The following is a 22,869-nucleotide window of genomic DNA, read 5'->3' as shown; positions in this document are numbered from 1 at the left end:
TTAGTGATCAGGATTGATATTACAAAGTATATGATACAACAGATGATGGACTCAGATGTGTGGCTTTTACACTACCCAGCAGCCTTTAAATTTCTTTTGTTTGTAATATCTTTAATGTGTCTCAAGGTACGTTAAGGGCAGTAATATAGTCTTAAAAAAAGGAGTAGGGTTCTTGCCTTAAAGTGCTCATTTGCATTTAATATTACAGGGCTTTATATGTAAGAATTAAGTGGTTTGAAATTCAAGTAGTTTACAGAAAAATGGAAATAATGCAACCTACTGTAATCATATGGTGTCAATATTCAGGCAGGGCACAGAAGATATACACAATAGATTTTGAAAACCAATCAAATTAATCACAGCATAAGCTGTGAAAGAGAGAGCGAAAGATTGCTCCTCATCAGGCCTCGCTGTGATGATGAAGGAAACAGATTACCAGGCTGCAGATACAGAATTGTGGAAATGCTCATCAAGAACTTACTTCTGATAATAAGTGGGGCATTCCTACAGCATGTTAACATGGACTGAATCTCTCAGGTAATTCACAGTATATTTTAAGATAAGCAACTTAAACACAAATACAAAGTCGTTCAATTCAGAGATTAAGCAATAATTGAAGATACACAGAAACATGTAAAGAAAAAAGAAATGTGAAAAACAAACAAAACACAAAAAAGAATACAAGCTTTTGAAGTGTGGATAGTCAGAAAGAACAATTGCAGCTTCCACCTGTTCTCTTATCATTGTACTGCCCTCTTAACTGTTGTGTTCAATACAGTTAAATTGCCTAACAGTCATGCAACACTTGGACTTGATCTTAGAGTCGTAATTTAAATGACTGGAATGTTGACTGAGGAAAGAGGAGAGATGGCCAAAGCCAGAACTTGCTTGCTGTGTTTTCCCACCTGCTTTCTCCTTAGTTTCTTGGCTTATGTAAAAGAAATCTCTAAACAAAATGATGCATGTAGTAAAAATAAGTATCTATTTATGCAGTGAATGATGGTGGCATCACCAGCCTCTAAGAATTTTTCAATCCCGGTTTTAGGAAATGTATAAATATGTCAAGTTTTAGGAAAGCAATAAGGCAGAATGATTCTTTGAAATGAGGATTTATTTGATGAGAATTTTAGTTTTAGCATTGTCTACTAGTGAATTTGAGCCTATTGTTTATTTTCTTGTTCTTGTACATAAAATAGAACACAATACAATTTGCTTCATGTGATTGCTATGAAGATAGATGAAATGATATAGGGTTGTTTTTGTGGTGCCATGAGATAAACTCTTGCCAACGTCTCATATAGGAGGACCCGTCGGAGACCCAACTGATGTGCTTCTGATTCAGCTTCCTATTAATGTTCCTGGAAAGGTTGTTAGTGGGTGATGGCTCATCTATTTGGGTCCCTGATACCCATGTGACAGGTCTGGAAGGTCCCTGGCTCCTGGTTCTGTCTTGGTCTAGCCCCGGGTTTTGCAGCCTTTGGAGAGTGAACTAGTGGATGAGGGATCTCTCTCTCTCTCTCTCTCAAATACATTGCCTTTCAAATAAATGAATAAAATGATAAATAAATCTTAAAGAAAATGTAATGACATGGGTCAACCAATTACCGAAGTGACTCATTGATAGAGGTGCTTGACTGCTAATAGCCACACGATTCTCTTGTTTAAAATTTTCACCATTAGAAAATGGATGCTAGTTGGGTATCAGATCTCCACAGTTAATAAATCTGCATACTGGAGAATTGTGTACAAACCTAAATTAGATTGTAGTACTATGAAATAAACTTCCAAACTTAACAACATACAATAATAGTTTTTGTGGGTCAAGGGTCTAGGTACAAGTTGGTTGGATCCTTTTTTCTTGCAAAGCTGGAATCTAGTTATTATACATTCTCATTTGGAAATTTGGCTTGGTAAAATCTGTAAACTCCTCCAGGTTGTTGAAGAACACTTTTCTTTGTGGACATATAACATATGTTCTCTATTTTTGTTGCTTATTTTGCTAGCTGTTGACTTGGAACTGTTCAGAGTTCCTGGTCAATCTCCTTTACCTTCCTCAGTTCTCCTTTTAAAATCAGTTTACATCTTCGCTGTTTGACTTTCTAGGTCAGTAGAAGACTATCTCCCCGGGCTACTATGAGAGCCTTATATAATGTAAAGCTATTGTATTACTAACATCTAATCACCTCTTCCACATTGTATCGGTTAGACATATTCATAGGTTCTGACTACACTCAAGGGAAAATAATTACTCAAGGATGTGTCTCCTTTGGCGATGCACAAAGATAGATTGACCACAGTTAGCTAAAATACCTTTTTTTTTTTTAAATCACAAATTACTAATACACACTCACTCACACACAAACACACATACCCCCAGAGACAAATTAGCTGTACAATTAGAAAATTATTTATCCTAGCATTTCAGGGCAGTAGCATGCAACCCTGTAATTATTGAATTCTAAAGAAAGCATATAAATTTACACATGGGAAAGAAATATTTAAATACTTCTAAAATACATCCAAAACAAGGATGAAATATTTATTTAGGAAGAAAACAATATATTAACTAAAGCCACAAGAAAGAAAAATAAAATGGATGAGAATCATTGACATATATAATTAACTCGTTTCTTGAATGAGATATACAATTAAATATAGTTAAGAAAGAGGTGAGTGAACTAATACTTTAGATAAATTTTAGACTTTTTGTTAATATAGTTTTGGAAACATATTTCCATAAGCCTAGATCTATTTATTGTAGAGAATCTTAGGTATTGTCATTAGTCATAATCAAAACATATGGTATAAATTTCACTGTATTTCAGTTAATTCTATACTTTTCTAGTTAGATACTCAACAAACAACAGGGAAATATGTCAGAGTTCACATTTATATGTAACCTGATCTATGATAATATCATGAACTATCATGAAAGACTTTTGTATTTTTAAAATTTTAAAGCCTTCCCTGAACTTGCACATTGATTAAATAAACATTCTTTAGAGTAGAAATTAAAATGTACATACCATGTAAGAGGATCAGTCATGAAAGATGCTTTCTAAATGTTGTGTCCCCAGACAGCCATCAGACAGCAGCAGAAAAATGCATTTTGAAGCCATGGAGTCTCCAGTTTTTATCTCTGACATTCTGTCGAGATTCGACAGATGGAAGCCCAGCAGTAGACGTGTGGATTGGATGCCAAATGAGACACATATACATAGCAGAGTTGTGCCCTACCCAGGTGGTCATTTTCTCCTCTCCAGAACCTTTAACAGGGCTGATTCCAAACTTGACTATGCTGTAGCGATAGTGACACAATCTTTAGTCATTGGTGAATGTCAGGGGGCTCTTTGCTTTCTGCATAAGGAACTTTAGCATGCTCTCTGCTCCGTGCATATGTCCAAGTTGGCAGCCAGTTGGCATGGCTGCTGATGTGTCTCTCTCTGTCAAATCTCCTATCACCTTATGGATGGAAATAGATTATATGAGTATGTCAGCAAGAATGTTACCATTGGCTGAGAAAAGATATATGGGGAAATTAAAATTTTGGAGATAATCGGAAAATAACTTTGAAAATTATTTCTATTATCTAAACCAGAAAAGTATTTATTTATTAGCATATTAGAAAATTCTAACAAAGAAAACATTCTTTATAATCTTTGCCAAGATTTCCATTCTCTTCAGTAGCTAAAAAAACACGTATCAACCAAGAGAACTGAAAAAAGGGTAGATGAGTGAGACGAGGGATTTAAGTTTTTCTAACACAACATCATGTAAAGTATTGCAACCGTCATACTAATAAGCAGCATTTTTAATTCACTAAAATTGTAGTATATTTGATCACTATATTATTCAGAATCTTATAGATGTTCTAAGAATATAATCCATTTCAGACATTTTTACAATGATGGGTATTTTTCATGCTCACGTATGCAATCATATGCCCTCATATCTATTTGGCATTTCAGCCAACAGAAGTCACCTAAATCATTTCACTTTATATTTATCAGATAAATATGATAATATTACCACTTTTAATCATGTTGAAGAAGCTAATTATGAATCAGTCATCAAAATACTCCTTTTAAATTGAACTTACAATTTTGCTAACACATTTTATCAAGAATGAAAAAAAAAGATTATTTATGTTGGGAAGGCAGGTTTACAGAGAGACTGAGATACAGAGAGAAAGATCTTCTATCTGCTGGTTCACTTACCAAGTAGCCACAAATGCTGGAACTGAATTGATATGAAGCCAGGAACCAGGAGCCTCTTCCCTGTCTCCCACATGGGTACAAGTCTCAAGGTTTTGGGCCATCCTCCACTGCTTTCCCAGGCCACAAGCAAGGAGCTGTATGGGAAGTGGAACCCATGAATCGGTGCCCATATGGGATCCCAATGTGTGCAAGGCAAGGATTCAGCCAAGAATGAAACTTTTGAACTTTGGCTTTTCTGCAGCAGTCTTGATAGAGCAGAATTATAGACTTGCAATTAAATGATCAAGCTGAATCCAGAACATTCTGACCTATCAAAGATTAAGAGTAATTATCTAATTTCCAGTCTGAGGAGTAACCAATCCTTCACCCCCAATTAGCCCCTTTGATTCTACAACCAACTGATCTTCAATTTGCCTGCACTAGCTTATTCTCCATTGCTGAGATTAACTAGAGATTCTTCATGTCTTTTATGTTAGACCACACTTTCTTAACTTGATGAGAATAAATATGATTTATTAATCAAAGTTAACAATGGTGTAGCACTGTTACGGATTGCTTGTGATAATGGGAGCGATTCAAGCCTATCCCAGGTAAAGAGGCAAAAATGGCCACCGTGTATACAAATTCCACAGACATTACTGTCTCCAACAAATCCTCTAGCCATCTCCAAACTGTCATATTTGTGTGCATGTCTTTACACAGACACCATTTTGTCTGGCAATCACTACAATCAGCCTTTTCCTTTCTTTTATCAAATGTATACCTGTCTTATTGGTAGAAAGGCAGAATCAGAAGCCAGAGACTGCAATCCAAGCCAGGGACTTTGATGCAGGCCAGGACCTCCTTGCCTTTATCACTAGATCAAACACCCACATCAAGACAGATTCTTTATATGTGTTTTCTCTGAACAATTCTATAGAAACCTTTTGCGATAGACTTATTGGGGCCCATACAACAAGCAATAGCAACCAGTGTTCAAGTTCAGCTCTTTTTTCCAAGCCCTTCTTTCATCAAACTAGGGTCTTGTATTGTCAAAACTGATACCATAGAGAACTGTAATAAGCTATGTGTTTATCTACACAACAGTTTCTTGAAGGTTAATACTTACCCCTTTTTAAAAAGATTTATATATTTATTTTTGAAAAGCAGAGTTGGAAAGAGGGAAAGAAAGGTCTTCTATCCACCTGTTCACTCCCAGCAGGTCTGCACCAGATTGAACCAATAACCAGGAGCTTCACCCAGGTCTCTCAGCATGGTTAGCAGTGGTCCACGCATTATCTGCATTATCTGTTGTCTTTACTCAGCCATTAGTAGGGAGCTGTATTAGAAGTGGAACAGTCAGGATCTAATTAGCACCCAAATGGGATGTTGGCATTGCAGGTGGTAGCTTTACCTACTACCCAGAGTACTTGTCCCTAAACTAATCCCTTTTCATTTGCTTTTGAGTGGTCTATTCAAAGCTGGACACATGGTAAACACATGACAAATGCTTGATGGATGAATAGATTGCTAAGTCTTGACCAGTTCATCGACCTTGTGAACAATAACATTTCTTTCAGTTTAAAATCAGACTTTCCAAGAGTTTTGGTTTTCAAATCTTGGCTGCATCCCAACAAAGTCCTGAAATCAGCACCAAGTTAAAGCATTTACAAAAAAATCAAGATAAACTTTCCTATAAGGAAAGATCTAGAAGCAATACAAGGATGGCAGATTTAGAAAACAGAAACACTTATAATTAACTCTCAGAATTCATGTGAACACAACCAACCTGGGATCAAAGAAAAAAAATTTTTTTTAAGTTAAGTCTTTTACAAATACACAATATTTTACCTTTTAATTATTTCCTAGAAAATATAGTGCAGTAAGTGATTACATAGCATATGCTTTGTGTTTGATTTTGTAGATAATTTAGAGATGCTTTAAAATTTATGAAGGCATTTGCAAAGGTTAAATACAAATATTATGTAACTGCATATCCCGGGGCTTCATCAGCTGCAGATTTTTGTATCAGGTGACAATGCTGGAACCAATTCCATAAAGATTCTGATTAATAACTGTCCAATAAAATGTATCAATAATTTTATGTCAAGATTACCCCAATTATTTCATTTCAGAATTAAATAAAAATAAACTTTTTCAATAAATTGCTGACAACATTAAAGAAATGGAAATTTTTTGGTAAGCATGAAAAAAGTATGCAAAATAATTTGAAGCATAAGGGCTAGGGTTCTATGGGGAGTTTCGATGGGATTAGTGACTTGGGGATTCTGGTGACTTGGGCAAGGGAGTGTCAATATATATAAAATGGGAAATAGCAGAAAAATGCATTTAGTCCTGAGAAAACCCAGAGGAAAAATGAATCTGCCATTTGCTTCTTGTATTTCTGTCAACTGCAGGCTGACTGCTGCAGACACAGATGGGCTCCCTTGCAAATGTGAGTCCTTACACTATGGAAAGAAAATGTGTCTGAGAGTCCTCTATGACATGAGCAGCTGAGTATATACACAATTTGGAAGTGCAAATCAGTAACCTTTAATGTTTTGGATTCAAAATGTGAAACTCTCACGATGCCATTTCAACATAATCCCCCCAGTTTTTGTTTCTACTTTGGTTTTATCTATGCTTTGTTTGCAGAAGTCATGCAATATTCATCATAAAGAGAGAAATTAAGGACACTAGAGCTGGAGGAGGACATGTGGATCAGCAAATTCAATGACTTCATTGCAAAGAAGAGAGAATGGAAACATAGAAACAAGACAGGGTTTTCAAAGTTATCCCACTGGAGGATGGTAAGCAGGTCCAGGATTGTGAGCTCTAGATTCGAGATTCAGTCTCGACTCTCCTGTAGTGCATAGTTCCAATGTTATCATTTCACTAATCTCTTTAAACCTAAGAATGTCTTATGTGACAAATATCATGGATATTTGGATATTTTAGGACTTCCTATAGTTAAGAAATTAACACATAAGGCTTGTGTATGGCATTCAAATGCAAAATCTTTCTGCATTTAATACTGGTAAAAGTATAGGAACCAATAGAAAAATGTACTTCATATTGGACAAGTGTATAATGGACAAGTGTCTCATTATACATATTTAATATTAGCTTAAACCTGTGTATGCATTTTTTTATTAGTTTTGAGAAGCAGGGAGGAAGAAGAAAAAGAAGACGACAAAAGAGGGGAGAGAGAGAAAGAGAGAGAAAGCGAGAGAGAGAGAGACTGGACTGGGCTTTCTGTATTTGTTTCAGTAAACCAATCATATGAGCTGTAAACTTATACTCTCCAAGATGTCCATCGGTGGGAAACTTGAATTGGGAGTGGTTCTGGAACTCAGATCCAGATTTTCCCATTTGTAATGTGGCTAACCAAGCATGTCTTAATCACTAAGTCAAACACTTGCCTCTTTTATCTTTTAACTGGAGACATTGTGCATGCTAATCCCTATGGACATTTAAGTGTTAAAGCTTTGAATTATTATTTATAAAGTTAGAAAGGCCAAAAAGCCTGCAGTTTTGGAGTCTGCCATGTCCAACTTAAAATCCTCAGACTTCCTCTGAGTAACTAGGAAATTTACATAGCTTATCTGGAGCTCATGTTTCATCTGCAAAATGGAGTTATTTCAATGACCTTGCAGGCTTGCATGTGACCATCAAATGAGATCAAACTTGAAGCTGGCAGCGTATTACCTGGCACATAGAAGTTGTCGATAAATAGGAATTATTGTCAGGATATTTTTACAGACCAAGGAAAATCACATTTCCTGTGAGAGGCATGCCAAATAGGATGTTCTAGTTACTGTTTGAACTTCTCACCAGTGAAGGTGTCCATGAATGGAAATTAGCACTGTGTGTGTGAGCCTCATGGGATTCATGTGTTGCTAAGGCAACCACTAATTTCCAGATCAGCGTAAATAGTTTCACAAAATGTACAGCTTCCTTTAACAAATTGGATTCCAGTGAAGGACACACCTTTCCTTCCCCTGCTGCTCCACGCTCAAGTTAAGGTTGTGCACCTGCAGCTCTATGTGCCAGGGGCTACTTTCATCTTCAGCCTGTGACTCTCTGAAGGTAACAGTCAGTAACCGAGATCCCTGAGGTCTGTCAGCTTTACCCAGTCTTTACTTTTTGTACTTTGTCAAGTTGAAGTCACATTTCTTGACTCACTCAGTAGGGCACTGAAGCAGCTTCTTGGCACATTCATGTAACAGGCTTCTAAGCAAAGAAGCCATGCAGGTTGCAGTCACCCCCTTCTGCCTTCCTTTCCTTGCTTCCCCTACTCACTCATATGAATTCCTGCGGAGAATGAACCTATTATTAAGCCAGTATTGCCTCTCCTGCTACATTCTTGTGTTAAATTAGTCCTCTTCATTGTTGCAAATAATAGGCAACCACTTATATATCAATGAAAATTCACTGCACTGCTGTGGGATTATTTCAGCCCTTGATAAATGACATATTCCTGCCATTGTTTATGGGGAGCGAATTTAAGTCTCTTTTGCTTCCTTTTAAATCTTTTCTTTTGGGAGGAATGGACAATCTTCCTCATGTACTTAGCATATTTTCTCCTTCAATCCTTTTGAACAATGAATACTGTGACAGTGGCATCTTTTTGCAATGATTCTGAGAGTTGACTACTGCTTTTGAATATGCAGTAGTAAGACATGAATACAATAGTAAAAACTCATGGAAGCATGTTAATTACCTCTTTTCAAGAGTCTGAAAAATTATTTCAATACTTTTTATGATCAAGTCCTGATATCAGAAATACCCTCACTAGCTTTTACAAAGCTGTATTTGGAAAATGTCTTGGTCATTCTTTTTCAAGGAGAATATTTCTTGGTGAGGTATAATGTTAAATTTCTGATGTGCACTGATTTCCTTGGGATTTTTCTAATGTATAAATCTGGAGAGTAGATACTATCCTGTCTATTTTACTATTTACTAATATGAACAATGATTGGAATTATGCACTGTCTTTTGTTAATATACTCTTCAGAAAATCAAAATTAGTGGTATAACCCACTAAGAAAATATTTCTTCTAATGTTGGAAAGAGAATTGTGTAATCCAGTAATTTTAACCAATACATCATGCATGTAAGAGAATATAAGTAAACAGCATGTTTACTTTAAAGAATATAATAAAAAATTCACTCATAGTAACCAGTCCCTTAAGGAAAAGAATTGACCTTCCTTAAATGCTTGTGGTCTGCTGGGCCCTGTATCCTGCACCGTGTTACAATGGAGATGGCCGTGGCAGGGTACCTCATCCCGTTCCACATACCTGTCTTAGGTCTCTGTAGATCATAGCGGGCAAGTGGGTAATGGAAAGAAAGAAGCTGGACTAGCTCTTTCCCATACCCTCCTTTGGTGGTTTCTGTGAAAGTGTGTGTGTTCCCTGAAGCTCTGGAGAGATTCATGCAGTTTCAGGCTAGGCTTGGCTAATGTTGCATTCACTCCTTTTACTAGTTGGTCCAGAGATCATAGTGGATTCCTAACCCTGCTGATTGCTGCTCCACTTCGTTCTCTCCTACTCAGTTTCTCAGTTAATCCATCACCTAAGTCAGTAATTTCTGATTAAATGTCCTGTGTTTTCCCTTTCTAAAAATATTTGGATCCTAACTAATGGACGCTGTAAGTTCTTCCCTGTTCCCTCTTGTTCATAGATTTTTTCCAGTTCCATAAATAACCACTATTCCTGAAATTAATTTTAATTTTAGCTTTCATTTATTGATTTTTTAAAAGATTTATTTATTTTTATTACAAAGTTAGATATACAGAGAGGAGGAGAGACAGAGAGGAAGATCTTCTGTCTGATGATTCACTCCCCAAGTGACCACAACAGCTGGAACTGTGCCGATCAGAAGCTGGGAACCAGGAACCTCTTCCGGGTCTCCCACACGGGTGCAGGGTCCCAAGGCTTTGGGCCGTCCACGACTGTTTTCCCAGGCCACAAGCAGGGAGCTAGATGGTAAGTGGAGCTGTCGGGATTAGAACCGGCGCCCATATGGGATCCTGGCGCGTTCAAGGCGAGGACTTTAGCTGCTAGGCCATGCCCCCTTTAATGATTTTTTTACCTGTTAGTTATCTTTAAACATTTCATATACATAGACATATATTTTACTTTACCGTTCTACTCCTGATAGAATTTTGTTTCCTTCAGTGTTCTCTCTTATAACCTTACTACTGTAAGCATTTCAGTATTTTGTCCTAATACATACGTGTAAAAGTTTCTCTAACCCTTATGCCTAGGAATCAGGCTACAGGGTTGAAGGCCACATAATTCTCCATGTTTCCATAGTACAAGCCTTTTCCCAAAGTGACTATATAAATCTAAGATCTCACTACCACTGAGTGTCCCACTTGCTATAATTTTTAGCCCTATTTGATGTATGAGGTAAATATTGAAAGTTTAAATAAAGATGATGTCTACCTACTGTATTTAAATGGGTTATTTTTCTGTAATTTCCTACAGTGGGAACAGCTGTGCTGACCTTTTTATTTGCCTTCGTGCAAGTGTAAATATTTATTTAGTGCCTGCACATGAAACTTGTTTTTTTGTGTAGCTGAAAAGACTTACATGTATCATTGTGATCTATTTTTTCCTTTTATGGAGAGTAAGTGACTTGCTAAAGGTGGCTAGTTAGAAGGTAAGCAAGACGTGAAAGAATGTGACTCTATGTCTTACGTTTGAGTGATCCTAAGATGAAGAGAAAGAGATGATGGAGACTACATCCCAGAGTGAGAATCTGGACTACTTACTCCTTATTGGCCAAGGAGAGCTGTGGAACAGCATTATCATTGTCCCTTGAGAGAATTCACTGCTGACACTGAAAAGAACAAGAAAAATAATTTCTTGGGAAATTTCTTGCATTCCTGTAGTATTCTATTATACTTGTCTACCATCTCATTGCTGAATCTAAGGAACTTGGGTTCACAGCTAGAAAATTCCAAAAGCAAAGGCTGTGTGCTGGTTGTTGGTATGAGAGGACAGGGAGTTGTGGCTACACCGAATGTTTTCACCTGTATTGCTGATGTTGTCACAAGCCATAGGGTTCATTAATTGTAATGGTCCTGAGATATATTGTTTTTCTTGGAAGCTTGATTGGGATGCTGTGTTATGCAGGGAGAAAGTTCAAGCTGGATGGATTGCCAAAGGTAGAAAAAGAAGATGTAAACAAGGAGAGGAAAGGCATTGCCATGCAGGAGTAGAGGGAGGGCACGATTAGATATTTTTCAGAAATATGAGTAAGGAATGGTGATAGTATTTTTCAAAAGATTCATAAGTAATGTCCATACAGAAAGTCACCATTCAGTGCTCAGGCTGTAACTCAGTAAAGCAAGACCGACGCTCCCCTTTACCTGTACTTCCTTTTCCTGTCTCCTAAATCTATAGAAACTGAGGGATGAGTGATAGGATGAGGAGACCATGAAACTATGAAGTCGAAACAAAGTCAACTATGCCGTTTCGATTATGGTGATGCCAATGCCGACATAGAGGACAACTGAGAATTTATGTGAATTTCTGAAATTTGCTTCAGGGACTGGACAACTTAATTAACTGAATGAAAATGTTTTGTGAAAAAGAGTGACAGGAGAACTTTTCAAAGTGATGAGAAAAATCATTGGGGAAAAAAATCTGTTTGAATATAAAGTTTCTTCTTCTGCATCTGAAATGCCCTTAAAACATTCGGCAAATGTGCAGTTTTTAAAGACATAAACTCACTGGGACAAAGAGAATAGAAAAAGAGGCCATAACACATCCAACAGCAAAAGCTTTCCCTGCTGGAAACCTGCACGATTAGGGGTAACAGACAAAACAGAGCCAGGAAGTCTGCCTCCTGCCTGGTGGGAGGGCTTGCAATCAATTGGATTTCATTAGAGAGTGACTAAAAGGCCCAGCCATTGGGCAGCACTAGAGACTAGAGAAGTGAAGGTGAAGATGGGAAAGCAGGGTTATTGAAAGTCAGTTTCAAAATTGTTAGACTCCATATGCCCTCTTGATTCTAATACGTCCTTCGTAGTCCTTTTACATACCTCTACATTTCTAATTAATGGACCATATTTTCCTTCCTCATTCTTCACTTTCAGATATGATTTTTTGAATTTTAGCTATTTACACTTTCCCACACACTCCCAAACACATTTCACTGCATCTGGTATCTTCACTGTTACTTGATACTATTAAGATATTTACATTATCTTGACTGCATAAATGCAATTGATTACTGAGTCTTATAGGATAGGTATCTATTTATATGGAAAATATTAAGCAGTTTTTACTATGACATTCATTTTAGAAAGATATATTTGAAAGGCAATATTACAGGGAGAGAGAGAGCGAGAGAGAGAGAGAAAAGAGATCTTTCATCTGCTGATTCACTCCTAAAATGAATACAGTAAATGGAGTTAGGCCACGCTGAAGCCAGGGACCTGCAATTTCATCTGGGTCTCCCACTTGGGTGTCAGAGATACAAGTTCTAGGTCTATCTTCTGCTGCTTTCCCAGTTGTATTAGCAGAAGACTGGCTTGGAAGTGGAGTAGCAGAGACTCAAACTGGTGCTTGTTGTGAGGGAGTAAGGCACAAACTTCAGCCTCAGGGCCCTAGAACTTAGACTCTCCCATCCAAGACTGATTCCTGCATTCTAAAAGCCCATCTAACTAGTGTCATGTACTGACCTCATCTTCTGCATTCTTCTAACCACCTAGCCCCCAGGGAGCAAGGTCTACCAACGTTGAAATGTCTGCAAAAAACTACTCAGTTTTTCAAAATTTCCCCACCCCTCTGAACACCCCAAGATCTTTATGAAATGCCCAGCCTGATGAAAGACTGAGCCCCTGCAACATGTTTGCTCTATCTACACATTGGCGGTTGACCACCTTCTGTGGATTTATCATTCTGGTTGATAATGAATCTAATGAATCCAGTTTGGCTGTAATGTTCTGTGTGTCTTTTCTATCAGTATGGGATGCTGGTGTTACATTCTATTCCTCTATTCTGTTGTCACAATGTCAACCCAATGTCTTTTTCTTTTAAATTGTCTATTATATGTGTATGTAAACTTATACACATATATCTCTAGAGAAATAAGATTGTAGTCATCAAGTATGCTGAGTAGGATAAGAATGCTTAAATCCTCAGGACCAAGAAGACATATAAGGAAAAACTGAATGTGAATGTTGGGCGGTAGAATCTAGAATTAGAATTTGAGTCCAAAATGCAAGTTATATTCATCAGGGAGAATCAGTACTACTTCACTTCGATAAATCTACTATACTGCATTGGCACTTAAAATACAAATATGGTCCTTTACCATATTATTTGTGTCCTGTCTGTCACAGCTTAGTGATCTCAGAGATAAAAACCCCAAAATTGTATCACCATGTATTTGAAGGATGTGGTAGGAGTAATGGTAAGCCAGGGAGTATTTTTTTGAGTCCTGGGGCTTGGCGATTATTATAGGATAGACAACCATTAACTAGATGGACATGGAGAAGAATGAAGTTTCAGAAAACAAATATTTACAGTTTTTTTGGCACAGCGTTTTGAAAATATTTAATACTGTCAAGAATGAATCAGAAGCAGGCAGATAATTTGGAGGGTGTTGATCAGTTCTGGACTATGGAAATAATTTGGGCATAAAATGATATGGGTGATGGGTTGCAAACCAGTACTCTGGCTTCAAAGAGAGAGAGTACTAGGAGCTGACCTGGTTGCTGGGTAATATTTGCATGAAAAGTACAGTGCAATTATTTACACATTGAGGGATGTAGAGCACTATCAAGTGCTTAAATGTCATTGTTTAGGCTTACTGAATGGCCTACATCATCCCCTGAGAAAAACACACAGGAAGTTGAAAGACCCGTATAAAAGGTGCTATGCTCTAGGTGTATCCAGTGGATATGATTTGTGAAATGTGTGTAAAATGAAAATCATGAAGTAGGAAAACTATTTACTGACATAGGATACTGCTTAATGCTGAGCTGTGAAACATAATAATTACTTTACAATTCTTTTTCTTAGGATCAGTCAGTCCAAGGCAGCTGGGTTGTTCTCTCCTGTCTGTCTCAGAAGCGATGACACATTTCATAGTGAACCAGAGAATTCCTATGTTAGTTTATAAATCTATCCCTTGCTTTAGGTAAATATTTTGAAGAAATACATTGTGAGAAAAGACAAAGTACTTATTTTTCTTTACTCTATTCCTCTCCAACTCCCTAGATTGAAGAATTTTATTTCATCAAGACGGGGAAGGAAAGGACCTTTCTTTTCACTCCAAAGTCTAAGGAATTGGCAAATTACGGTGTTCTCAATAATGCATGGCAATGGCAGGAGCCGCCAACATTTTTCTTGGTGTGTCTAGGTGGACTGGCTGGTGTGGCCTTCCAACAGATTTCCCAACAGCTGTCAGTAATTTGGCATCAGGAGAGTATCTTGCATATGTCCTCAGGAAGATGGCTGAACTTTAAGTTAGGGAAGAGGAAGGCACAGCACTGATGTTTGTGGATTTGGGATGAAGTGCAACCCAGAAACAATGACGTCTCAGCCAATGTCAGAATGAGTGTGTAAGCAGATTGCTCTTCAACCTTACCACATCCTCAGAATTTGCAAGCAAATCTTGGGAGAAAGCAAATTATTCTTTCAAATTATTTAAATTAAGCTTTCATTTAGGTGAATTGAGTTCTTAAAATAGTAATTAAGTTCTATTTTAAAAATAAAGAATTCATTTATTGAGTCTGTAATTTCTGTAAGCTAGAATTCATATTTGCTGTATGCCATAGGCGTTGAATATGTTGAATTAAGTCATAAGCTATAAAATTCATGTGAAGGCAGTTACTGAGGAATGATTGATGCATCTATGGTGGTTGAAAGCTTAGCAAGAATAAAACTACCTTGATAATTTATGGAGTGAGAGAGAAAAATGTTGAGGGCCAAAGGTCTAAAGAACGCAAACACTCCAACAGGTGGAAGAGACTCTTAAGGAAAACTGAGCAAACATTTTTAGAAAGGTCTAATGTTGCTCGTGGTGTCCAATTCCTCTCCATAGGACTGGTACCTTGTGTGTTTAGATTTCATGAAACATATTTTTTATTGCTAGAATAAAATGTGTTTATTGTCTTCCATCCATTAACTTAATTAATAAGAATGACTCTTGCAATTCTTCACTATATACAAATGTTGATTTCCTGAAGAGAGGAGAAGGTGATTATTGGTACATATTGACATTTCAGTGAGCTTTCCTTGGAAAAAAAATCAATATATATTCACTAAAATAAGGAGCAAATCAAAACCAGAAACAGTCTTTAGATAATGGAATCTTGTGATTCATTTTAAATAACTATATTACAAAAAAGTCTAAACATTAGTTATTATGGTAATCCTTGATTTTTTTTAAGATTTATTTTTATTATTTTTTCATTGGAAAGGCGGATATACAGAGAGGAGAGACAGAGAGGAAGATCTTCCGTCCAATGATTCACTCCCCAAGTGAGCGCAACAGCCGATGCTATGCCGATCTGAAGCCAGGAGCCTCTTCCGGGTCTCCCACGCGGGTGCAGGGTCCCAAAGCTTTGGGCCGTCCTTGATTGCTTTCCCAGGCCACAGGCAGGGAGCTGGAAGGGAAGCAGGGCTGCTGGGATAGAACCGGCGCCCATATGGGATCCTGGGCGTGCAAGGCGAGGACCTTAAACACTTGCGCCACTGCGCTGGGCCCCCGGTAATCCTTGAGTTTTAAGAATTCCCACTGTTGAGCTTTGTATGGTAGCCTAATGGCGAAAGTCCTCACCTTGAACACCCTGGGATCCCATATGGGCACTGGTTCTAATCCTGGCAGCCCCAATTCCCATCCAGCTCCATGTTTGTGGCCTAGGAAAGCAGTCCAGGACGGCTCAGGGACCCTGCTCCCACATGGGAGACCTGGGAGAGGCTCTGGGTTCCTGGCTTCAGACTGGCTCAGCTCCGGCCCTTGCAGCCGCTTGGGGAGTGAATCATCAGACGGAAAATCTTTGTCTCTCCTCTCTCTCTATATGACTTTACAAAGAAAAAAAAGTCCCCACTGTGTTGAAGTAAAGCTATAGTAATATATTTCCTCGTATTCTCATGTGCTTTGGAGATGTAGACTCTTACTTAGGATGAAGCTGAGGAGGCTGCTAACACTTCATGTGTCAGCCTGGGTAAAAGCTGGCACTTCTGTGTTTTTGTCAGTTGTCACCTAAGACGGATTTCAGTTGCCATTGTGAATATAAAAGCTCACTATTCCATTACTAATTCCCATGAGTTACTTAGTCTTCTCTTCCTCTTTCTAAAGGTTAAAACGCTTATCTTTCTGCTAAAAAGTTAGATAATTAACATTCTCACTTACAATGCTTCCATACCATCTGTAGATTATGCACCATTCATCAAACACCTCTGCAAGGATGATTGACTTTTGCAAAGAAATTTGGGGAATAAATCCTTTCTCTTTAGTAATAAATTTATTGTTACATGGTTTTAAAATATCCCCTTCCAAGAGATTCAATTTAGAGTAACAGTTTCTTGGTACTTGTAACGATTATCACAAAACCATATGAGAAAGAAGAGCAAATTACATTCTTTAGAAACTTTGAGAGTGCTGACATTCTTTTTGCATTCAACATCTTTAGAATTTGTGATTTCCAAAGCATTGCATATTTATAAAATCATTTGTATTGACATTTAAATTCCACATTTTTCAAATGACAGAAGTGAAAATTAAGGCTATACATATTATCAGCATTTTAAGTTGAATTTTTAAATTTACTTCTAGAGAAAGAATATACCAAAAATAAAAAAAAAAACAGTTTTAATGTAGAGTTTCTAAGTCTGAATTATTTGTCAGGAACACCTGCATAAGACAAGTGCTGGACATTTATAAAAAATATGGCCTAGAAACGATTTGCTCATGGAAAAAATCTGTTTTATGTCTGCAATGCTTCTTTGACATTTTCTTTCTGCTGTAGGTTTCTTATAATGCCTCCTTGATCTGTCTGAGGAGATAGATTGTGAGAATTTTTGGGTAGCTTTAGTGATCTATTAGACATAGAAATAAAACTGCTCTTTTCTCTCATAAGACTTTGTTTTCAATTTTCTTCTTCATGTTACTTTCTCTTTTCTCTTAACCAGGAGAAAATATCAATTCACTTTGAAGAAAATAAGCTAATATTTCTTTATTGGATACCAGAAAAATGTGCATTGAGTTAATAAAAACTACATGTGAATGTTTTATTTCAAAAGAGTAAATGCCTCAACCTGAGTGAATCTTACCATAGAGTTCTAATGTTCTATAAAGTTTCACAAAAATAGATTTGTAAGCTTAACAAAGAGGCGTATATTTGTTACAATGTTCAAAGCAAGTTTAAGAGACAAAAATCCAGGGTAAAAGACCAGTATTTTAGAAGACAAATGAGTTAGATGAAAAGAAAATGGGCTGATTGAAAGAAGATCACACTTAGAGATTTGATAACATTTTACCATTTATATTTATTCTGAGACATTCGCATAATTGAGAATTTTTCATAAGACTGAGATCTAAAGAGCGGGGTGATACAAAAATTGATTCGTTTTCTATAACTTGTTTTCACTTATTGAGAAGTTTGCTTGTGAAAATCATTCTTAGCATGCATGTACAGTTCAATTGGTAACCATTCTAGACAATTTAAAACTATTAGAGGCTTGATTTGTATAATCTTCATAAAACATTACATATTCTTTTAAAAAGTTGATTGATAGTCAAAGAGTTAGAGAGAGATACAGGCAGAGATACAGAGATACAGGGAGAGATAGAGAGATACAGGCAGAGTGTTTGTGTTCTTGTTTACTACGTCACGTCTAAGCGTCCATACTGGCTGTGGTGAGCCAGTACAAAAGGCAAGCGCTTAGAATGCAATCCACATCTTCCCAGAGGGCAGCAGCCCAGTTACGTAAGCTGCTGGATCTATTTCTGCACTGACAGGATTCTGGAGTAAGAGAGAGCTGCAAATCCAACCCAGGTACTCCACCATGGGATGCAGGCATTTTAATCACAGTGTTAACACCTGAACCTGTTAAAGGTCTATAAACCAACTTGCATTGAACTCTACTGCCTCTTTTACATCCTGGCAAGCTTCTCCTAACTCTTCAAGAGAGAAATTAAATATTTTGTTTCTCAAAGTTATTGGGATACTTTTATTCAGAAAGTATCTGTTTTTATGCTTTGGTTTTGTATTATTGTAGTGTAACTTAATAAGTCCCTTTGCATCTTCCCTTTTTGCTTGTCTTGTTTAACTGTGTTAAAGGTGGTCTCTGCTATCCACTGCCAGATATAAGATTAGTACCTAACACACTAGTTTTGTTTAAAAAAAAAATACCTGTTAAAGTGCATTGATCCATGTGCTGGTTGCTCCACTGTGTATCTAGCTCCCTGTTTGTGGTTTGGGAGGGAAGTGGAGGAATCTAAGGCCTTGGGACCCTGCATCCATTTGGCAAACCTGGAAGAAGCTCCTGGCTCCTGGCTCCTGTGTTTGGTTTAGCTCAGCTCAGGCCATTATGGCTACTTGGGGATACAGCTAGTTGATGGAAGATCTTTCCCTGTCTCTCTTTCTCTCTCTCTCATTGTAAATTTGCCTTTAATATAAAAGTAAGTAAATATTTTAAAATGGGCCTAGTGTGGTAGCCTAGTAGCTAAAGTCCTCCCCTTGCATGTACCAGGTTCCCAAATGGATGCCAGTTCGTGTCCTTGTGATCCCGCTTCCCATCCAGCTCCCTGCATGTGGCCTGGGAAAGCAGTCAAGGACGGCCCAAAGCCATAGGACCCTGCACCCGTGTGGGAGACCTAAAAGAAGCTCCTGGCTCCTGGCTTTGGATTGGCATAGTTCTGGTTGTTGCAGCCACTTGGGGAATGAATTAGCAGATGTAAAATCTTCCTCTCTGTCCCTCTTCCTCTCTGTATATCTGACTTTGTAATAAAAATAAATCTTTAATATATATATATATAATTAGCTGAAAAATAAGAAAATATTCCTAGATTGACTTATTACATAAGTAAACACAGTGATGTCAGATTAAGCCTTTAGCATGTCGGTGACCAATGCATACCCTTTTCTGATGACTTTCTACTAAGAATTCACTACATGTAGACAGACCTGAATTATATTTTCATTTGTTTTCACACCTTTGGGATATATGTGTAATTTTTATTTTTTGAAAAAGTTGAGACAGACAGATTATGGTTAGCTTCTATCTGACGTTTAAATTTCCACAATGTCAGATGGAAACTGAAAGTCAGGAACTAAACCCAGATTTTCCTGGATTGAGAGCCAGTCACTTGATTCATTATCTGCTGCTTTCAGAGTCTGCGTTATGGGACAACTGGCACACAGAACCTGAGCCTGAACTCAAATCCCAGCACACTGAGAAGTGATGAGGGCAACCCAGCTGGAATCTTAATGCCAAATTCCACACTGGACATTTATCATTAAGTAAATGGAGAATATATTGGCCAAGGAAAATGGAATTTACTCTTCTAACTACATTTCTTTTGTTAAAAACACACAATTTACTTTCTGTTTCCATTGTTCCTATGTAGATAAGGATTTTTCCAGGGAACGATTTTTTTCCCCACTACTGCAAGTTACCTTGCAAGTCTTGGGGAGGAAAGTGGCTGAAAAGAAATGGGGGACAATGTTCTTGTGGGCAACTGACACAGTTTATTTGAGGGTTCCAGTTTTTAAGGACCCAGTAAAAAAAAATGGTTCAAAGACAACTCAGACTTAGGTCACGTCTGTAAGCCGGGAATTGACAGAGATCTAACAAGGAGCCTTGGCAAGCACTATTGACACCCAATGATGAATCTGAGTGCCAGAATGGAGTGTGGGTCAGGCCAAGTTGGGTCAAAATACAGCTCAGTTCAAATGAGGACCAGAACTTGGGGCCAGCTGGGCTAGGCCAAGCTATAGCCACCACCAACATGAGCTCAAATTGGGGGTGTTCTAGGCCAGGACAACTACAACACCCACTAGAAAATGCTGAGGTGAGGCAGATCATGCCAGACTGGCTGCAGAACCCAACCAGCATATGTGAGATCAAGAGGGGGGAGGGCGAAGTTGGTAGGGGGTCTGTGAGGGGCTCCGCTGCTGGATCATAACTCCGACTGGAGAGTATGAGTTGGGATGGGGGCAGACCAGGCTGTGTAGGGTTATATCTGTTGGCCTCATGTGAGCTGAATTAGGGAAATGCCGGGCTTGTTTGTTCCTTCTGGTGCATGTATAAGTCAGAGTGGGTGTGGGTTGTTTAGGCTGTCAGATGCTGTCATGGGAGGCAAATTCTGTCAAAGTAAACTGCAGAATCACAGAGCGAGTGCAGGATACTGGAGTGTGAGTGGGCCCATTAGGGAAATGGTGGGCACCGCCCTCCTGGGTTGGCACTCCCTCTGGTGAGCATGTAAACCAGGACTGGGGTAGGCATGGCTACACAGAGAGTGACACCCACTGGTATGTGTGTGGGTTGGATGGTGGACTGGTTGGGTGGAATTAGTCTATTGACATGTATGAGAGCTGAATGGGATATGGGGCAGACTGGACCAGTCTGCTGTACATACTGGTAAGCATGGGAACCAGGGCAGGCGAGGGCTTGGTGGGAGTTATTGAGGGTTGCTACGACTAGGTGGCCATTTCCACTGGTGTACGTGAAGGCCAAGTATGTGGTGGGCAAGATAAGGATGGGCTGCAACGCCCATTGGCTTGTGTGAAAGACAGGGCTGGAGACACAACATCCAAGCAACTGCAACCACTAGCATGTGTATAAGCTGATTAAGGTGACAGACTGAATCAGATCCTGTATTGCCAGGGACACACAAGAATCAAGGCTGGGATCACACATGGAGGACATGGCAGTACATTGGAGTCTGCGGAGAACACCTGATACCAAAACAGATAGTGAAGCACAGAGCAAATTCATCAACTACTCCAACCAAGTGTTGCCAGTGAATATCTGGGCAAATGGAAACTCTAGGGTAGACTATGTCAAATAATGAATTCTGGAGAGATCTAATTGTGCTTGGAGTGGCAAGCTTAGCAGTAATTCAGAACTGTTGAACTATTGAAACTTCTTGAGCAGGACCCTCATTGCATGCCCCACATCGGGGACCCTGAGGTGGTATTGGGTGGTTATCTTCCATCCCAGGTTGCAGAGGCATTTGGGAGGCTGGATGTGGCTTCTCTCCTTATCTTACTCCTTCTCCCAGATGCAGTAAGGGAAAGAAAGAGAATGTGGAAATGGTAATTTCATCCACCTTCCTGTAACCCTTGACCCTTATCACTCTAATCAACTATGTAAAAATCATCAAAAAAATTAAAAAGCCCTATTGAAATGGGGAATTGATAAGCAGCCCTGTCTGTCCATGGTTAGCTGGCTAGACAGAGCGATGCTGTTTGCCCTTTATCAAGAAAAGTAAGAAAACACTTCCAAGGACACGGGGCAGCATACACTCCAGGCGAGGGCCCTTTGCCTTCTCTTCCTGGAACCTCTTCACAACAGGCTTCCTGCCTTGCGGCTGTCACCCAGCTTGTCTTGTTGGATGCATCTCAATTCACTACTATCCCCAAATTAGAAAACAGTCCAGAATCCTATTTCAAGATACTTTAAACAGTTTCATTGGGAATCCATCTTTGATTTGGAATTAGAGATGCACACTGCATTGCACCTTCACATTTGTATATGATAGTCTCTACTACACAAGTGTTATACATCCCCTTAAATGAAAAGGCATACAATGAATTTAGTAAAAGAGAGAAGAATAGAGAATTTACAACAGTGTGAACTTAGACATGCTACTGAAATGACCAGTGTGTCACTGAAGAAATTCAAAAAGAAAATCAAAGACCTTCCTGAAGCAAACAATGCTATTGTGTGACCTATGACTGAGGGAGGAAGTTAACAAGAAAACTAAAGACTTCTTTAAATGAATGAAAATAAAAGCAAAAATATCAATCCCCTGCGATGCAGCAAAAACAGTATTAAAAGTGCTATTGATCCTATATTTTGCATGAAGGTCTCTTTATATCAACAAGAACATATGATATTTGTCTTTTTGGGATTGATTTGTTTCATGGAACATTTGGTTGCAAATGGTAAATTCTCACTCTTTTTAATGACTGAGTGGTACTCCACAGAGTAGATGTACTACAGTTTCTTTATTCACTCCTCTTTCAGTGGACATCTGGGTTGTTTTGAGGTCTTTGCTATTGTAGATTGTAAATAAATTATTACAGATCCCTTTCACATATGCAGATTTTGTTTCCTTTGGATGTATTTCCAGAAGTGGGATAGCTAGGTCATATTGCAGGTCAATTTTAAATTCTCTTAGCACTCTCCATACTGATTTCCACAGTGGTTGTACTTGTCTACAGTCTCACTAATGGTGAAGGAGGATACCTTTCTTTCAACATGGAGCCAGTATGTGTTGTAACTGGAGTTCTGGAGTCACTGGAATTACATGGAAGCTCAATGTGGTTTTCATTTGTATTTCCCTGACAGTTAAGGAGCCTGACAATTTTTATATTTGTCCAATAACTCTTTTATTTTGTTCTTTTTTAAAAAATGTGTGCTTATTTCCTTCACCCTTTTTTCACAGGCTTGATTATTTTGCTGTCTCTGAATTT

Source organism: Ochotona curzoniae, unplaced genomic scaffold, assembly GCF_017591425.1.
Source record: "Ochotona curzoniae isolate NIBS_2020 unplaced genomic scaffold, NIBS_Ocur_1.0 contig_3498, whole genome shotgun sequence".
Lineage (NCBI taxonomy): Eukaryota > Metazoa > Chordata > Mammalia > Lagomorpha > Ochotonidae > Ochotona > Ochotona curzoniae.
The sequence above is the reverse complement of the archived record's forward strand: the minus strand, read 5'-3'. Positions refer to the sequence as shown.